Genomic DNA, 6,000 nt, shown 5'->3' with positions numbered 1-6,000 from the left:
TCACTTGCTTTAGCACGGAAGGAAAACATCGTGAGGAAACCTGCATGCCTGAAAGCCCTCCATCATGATCTCAAAAGTCTGCCAAGCCCTTCTTATTACGAGAGGATACCCTTGCTCAGTAGTGACCCGGCGATGGGTTGATGGTTATGAGAGATAATAATTTATTTGTAAAAGGAATCGCAAGAATTAAAAACAAAATTAATGTAGTCTTTCTATCTTATTTGCGAAACGGTAATTTATGTGGGAGCTGCTATAACTAAATGTGTTCATAGTAAGGTTTGATTTTCTTAAATCTTTTTAACTTGTTCTTACCTTAATTTACTACACGAAGTTTGCACCGAAATATTCAAGGCTTTCTAGAAACTGATTTACTAAAATTTAAAAGGCGTCTACTCTACAGTTTTACTTACTCATGTAGTTAGGTGTGTATAGTAACGGCGCGGCGTAGTGTATAAAAGGAAAAAACCAGTCAAGTGCGATTCAGCCATGCACACAAAGGGTTCTGTACCATGTAGATCTTGAAAAAGATCTAGCACTTTATCTTTTATTTTGCAAATTATCTTATATTTTTAATTTGCAAGGCGGCCATTTTGGAATTTTTGTCATAGGATATTATAGCGGCAATAGAAATACATACTCTGTGAAAATTTCAACTCTCTACCTATTACAGTTCATGAATTGCCCGCTAACAGACAGATGGACGAACAGACGGACGGATACAGACGGATGGACAGCAGAGGTTTAGTAATAGGTGTAGTAATAGGGTCCGGTTACGGAACCCTAAAAACTGGGCAAGTGGAAGTTGTCTTGCGCAATCAATGTTTCACTAAAACTCTTATCGTGAACGAATATTAAAAATATTCACAAAAAACCGGCCAAGTGCGAGTCAAACTCCCGCACCGAGGGCTCCGTATCTACTCAGGTATGTTTTCGTCATTTTACACGATAAATCAAAAACTATTTAGCACAAAAATAAATAAAAATCTGTTTTAGAATGTTACAGGTAAAACCCTTTCATAATATGATAGGGGCACTTGGTATAATTGTCTTACTTTAAAAACACAGGACAGACAGACACAGACATACAGACAGACAGACAAACAGGCAGACAGACAACGAAGTGATCCAATAAGGGTTCCTTTTTTCCTTTTGAAAATGAACAATCTTAAATGTACCTACCTACCTACTCATTTACTCCCGTACCGTAAAAGTACATAAAAGTTATACAGTGAATAGAGAAAGAAAAGCAGAATTATTTCCGCCTGTGGTAACTATAACTATTTGTTATCATCAAACGTTTCGTGAAACTCCCAGATCCAGTGGCTTAACATATTCTCTCAGGCACGACACAGTGAACGCTCAAACTTAATACCATCAAAGTCCGGTCACGCATTCCGTTACCAAATTGACTCAACGTAGCTTTACCAACGCAATAGATTCATGTACGTTGTCAATTCATCGTCATTTTCATCACACACTTTAGTCTAGATACTTGCATAAGTCTTATAATGCAGGTATTTAAACGAGCTACTGTAGTATATTTTTTATAATGTAGGTGATTTTAATTCCATTTTATTTGCTCTGAATTCAAATTCAAAATATTTTTATTCAATTAGACTTTTACAAGTACTTTTGAATCGTCAAGAGCATCTACCACTGGTTCGGAATACCTTTCCTACCGAGAAGAACTAGCAAGAAACTCGATGATTGGTCTTTTCAAAAATTTGATATACTATTATAACAGAGAGACTTCGTACAGACCGGGCTTTGGCTACTTTTTATTCCGAGCAATCGAAGACTTCCTACAGGATTTTCAAAACCTTAATCCACTAGGACACAGTCACGGGCATCATCTAGTTCATAATGGCTATAAATTTATACACATTTCATCATTATCAATCGACAGACATACACTACTGGACATAGGTAGGTCTCTCTGTGGTCTAGTGGTTCCCTGTGAATCGTTTGATGTCGTCTGTCCGTGCTCTTCCAACACTGCACTTTTCGGGGCGAGGTTGCCATTCTAGCATCTTGGGACCTAATATTTCGAGCGATGGGCCCTGCCCATTGCCACTTCAGCTTCGTAACCCGTTGAGCTATGTCGGTTACTTTGGTTCTCCTACAAATTCCTCATTTCTGATTAGTCTCGTAAATAAACTCCAAGCATAATACATATTTAATATCATTAAGGTAATTTCATTTAGCGTAAAATGCATAAAGTTTACCTTATATATTTCAAATGCATTTGTGGCTTAGCAAACGCTTTAACCTGTAAGGCGCTGAGCAAAATGAATGGTTTCAGCTCTAAATCCTTGCTCGCTCGCTCCTTATGTAATCCGGCCAGCAAGTGATACACGAACTGACTTCGCTAACGATTACGAAAGCGTAGAACGACAAATTCACCTTTAAATCTGAAATAATTTTAGTGCATCGTTTCTCAATTATATCTTCTCTTTAAACTTGAAGCATTAGCGTACCTTCTTACCATAATATATTGTGTTCATGTTACACTGAACCAAGAGTTATAATTGGTGAGATTGTTCGCGAGTTATCTTAAATAGATTGGTACTAATTCTCAGCGCAACTAAATTTTAAAGTATTCGCATCTTTTTCTTACCAAGTTATAAGAAAAGGATAGACACACCCAATTTAATTTAGAACTGTCAAACCTCGTTACTTTAGGTGCCAGTAGTAAGCCTATTGTTCGACAATTTATTAAAGTTTAATGGGTTTAGTGGGGTTGCCATTATACTAAGTATCTGGCAATGCATGACGTGATTCCTAATACTATTCCGAAGAAAATATTTAAAAAAAACTAGCTGATGCCCGCGACTTCGTCCACGTGGATTTACGTTTTTCTTTGATTTTGCGGGATAAAAAGTAACCTAAGTGTTAATCCAGGGTATAATCTATCTACATTCCAAATTTCAGCCAAATCTGTCTAGTAGTTTTTGAGTGATTGAGTAACAAACATCCAAACATCCACACTTTCACATTCATAATATTAGTAGGATTAGGATTACATTTTATACTTTGACGAAAGATTTTATACACCTTTATTACCTGCCAAAGCCACGATGATACAAACTTCATAGTCGCTGATCGTTCCTACCTGTGTTGGGAAGAATGCGCAGAAATACTTTCAGCTTTTATAACATAACTAGCTGATGCCCGCGGCTTCGTCTGCGTGTGGTTTTTACAATCCCGTGGGAACTGTTTGATACTCCAACATGTTCTAGAAATTACATCGAAACCATAGACGTTTCACGGTCATTGGCAGTATTGAAACTATCATAGACTGAGGAGAAAAAACACACAAGAGCATCCTAAAACCGCTAAACTGAAAAAGAACGAAGGATATATTTTTCCCATGGAGTTAAGAAAGATAATAGAACTTTAATGGCTAAAACTCGAAACAAGGGACCACCCGTCTACATAAATTTTAGTTACCATTGTCGAGCTTGATAAGTTTACGACGCAGGTACCCGACTAGATAGGTAGTCCGGGGAAAACCGTAAACGCAATAGAAAAGCAGAAACATGTCTCGGGAACAATAGCAACTTTACTAAACATGCCATTGTCGTTTGGATTATTTTAAACCCTCTTTTAACTTGTATTTTTAATGCCTTACAACCGAAATTAATAATAATCAATCATTAACCCCCGACCCAAAAAGAGGGGTGTTATAAGTTTGACGTGTGTATCTGGGTATCTGTCTGTGGCATCGTAGCTCCTAAACTAATGAACCGATTTTAATTCAGTTTTATGTTTGTTTGAAAGGTGACTTGATCGAGAGTGTTCTTAGCTATAATCCAAGAAAATCGGTTGAGCCGTTTGAAAGTTATCAGCTCTTTTCTAGTTACTGTAAACTTCACTTGTCGGGGGTGTTATAAATTTTTAATTTACACTTGTTGATCCTATTTGTAATATATCGATAAGATACTTAATTAACAATGTCAAAAATTGTATGGTATTTTTGACAAATAAAACGTTGCTATGTAGCTTATCTACAGATTATGGATAGATTGAATAGCAAAAAACTTTGATAGAATCTATATTTTACACCAGTTACACCTGACAGAAAGTGATGGTCGTAGACCGTGTTGTCCTGACTATTTTGAAAACCAATGTTAGTACATTGGTTTTCAAAATGGTTGTTCCTCTTGCCAAGCATTTAGTGTGGCATAGCGAGAATTATCGTAAACATGCGGTTAGTTCACTTCACTAATAGAGGCTATTGGAAATGCAAACTGGCCGAATCTTTATGGTATGGAATGAATTTTATCAGTTTCTGAATTTTGGTACGAGAGACCACCTGTTAGATTTAATTCAAGTTATAAAAAGGTTCAAACCACACTTCGATGCCATCAAATTTTTTTTAAAGCATCAACAGGCAATAAGCAAGTAGCGTTACCTATTCTCAACTTTTTGCACCCAACCGATGCCAGCTACTTACCGGATATCATCCCTCCACTCCACCTGGGTGCAAGGGTGCGCCTTGTACCCCGTTTGCTGAGGCTTTTCCTTAATCTTGGTTTGGTCATCTAAGTCGTGTCTTAGTTGTATCTTGGTCTTGTCTTAATCGTGTGTGAGCATAGTCAAGTTGCCTTGTCTGTCTGTCTGTCAGCGGGGAGTATCTCATAAACTGTAATAGACAGAGAGTTAAAATCACAGAGTGAGTATTTCTATTGCCGCTCTAACAACAAATAATTAAAATTCCAAAATGGCCGCCATGCAAATTAAAAAGTGTTATTAATTGTACGATGGCACGGATAACCGAATATCACCAACATAATGTAATGTTGCATAATATTTTCGTCGATTTTTTACATTCAGTTTGTTTTTCATGAAGACTTTGTCAAGCTTATATATAGGTATGCATACGTCGTACACAACGTAAGAAAATCCTCATACAAATTGTTTACTGTATCCCTGTATCCCCGCTCTGTCATAGTCTACCATAGTACATATCCTTACTCTGTCCTCTAGTGATGTCTATTTATTTAACAAAAGGAAAGCGGTCAATCTCCGCAAAACATATTAGATACTACCCAAAACTGGTGGTATTAGGCAAGTATTTTATTACGGAAATTCTCAAAAAGGGTTGAATAGTACCAATATTTGTACTAAATACTCGTAGTACTACTCTAAGTATACAATATTATAACTTTGAAATAATCCATTCACATGCTCACACACACATTAATTAAACCTATTATTTGATTTTAATTTTTGTTATTTCACTCCCTCTCTTAAATACTTAATCTGGAGTTGGGCGTTAAAATCTGTAACAGCTTATAACTACTTAATGCGGTTTGTTAGTTTTAGTTTTAGGCACCTGCAGTAACGCAGAGATTCAAAATTTAAACACCTCCGACAAGTGAAGGTTACAGTAATTAGAAAAGAGCTGATAACTTTCAAACGGCTGAACCGATTTTCTTGGATTATAGCTAAGAACACTCTCGATCAAGCCACCTTTCAAACAAAAAAACTAAGTTAAAATCGGTTAATTAGTTTAGGAGTTAAGATGCCACAGACAGATACACAGATACACACGTCAAACTTATAACACCTCTCTTTTTGGGTCGGGGGGTTAAAAACATATTTTCATTTTTCATATTGCATTCGGACATAATCTAGCCATAGATGTCTTTTGAAAGCGATCCCGTCCCATTTTGTAGTTTGGCTATGCACTTCTATAGAACCCGTAGATTCCTAGACGAGTAGCCCCCAGCTTGTCATTCAAATGTGCGCAATAGAGTTCTTTTTACGCCTTCCGTTTCAATTTTACGCCGCAATTTATATGCACTTTGTAGCAGCGGTCGCTCAAAAGCGCTCCGCCCGAGCATTTATTCGTGAAGAGTGCCACTGTTTAACGTGTTTTTTTCTACTGAAGAAGCGTCTTGATGACGTCGTTCATAGTTAATGAGCAGCCAGTATCCGCCGAGTGTTATAGAGAAAATTGCCCGCTTTTTATATACCCTCTCTTACGTTCTCCGG

Source organism: Maniola jurtina, chromosome 1 (genome assembly GCF_905333055.1).
Source record: "Maniola jurtina chromosome 1, ilManJurt1.1, whole genome shotgun sequence".
NCBI lineage: Eukaryota > Metazoa > Arthropoda > Insecta > Lepidoptera > Nymphalidae > Maniola > Maniola jurtina.
The sequence above is the reverse complement of the archived record's forward strand: the minus strand, read 5'-3'. Positions refer to the sequence as shown.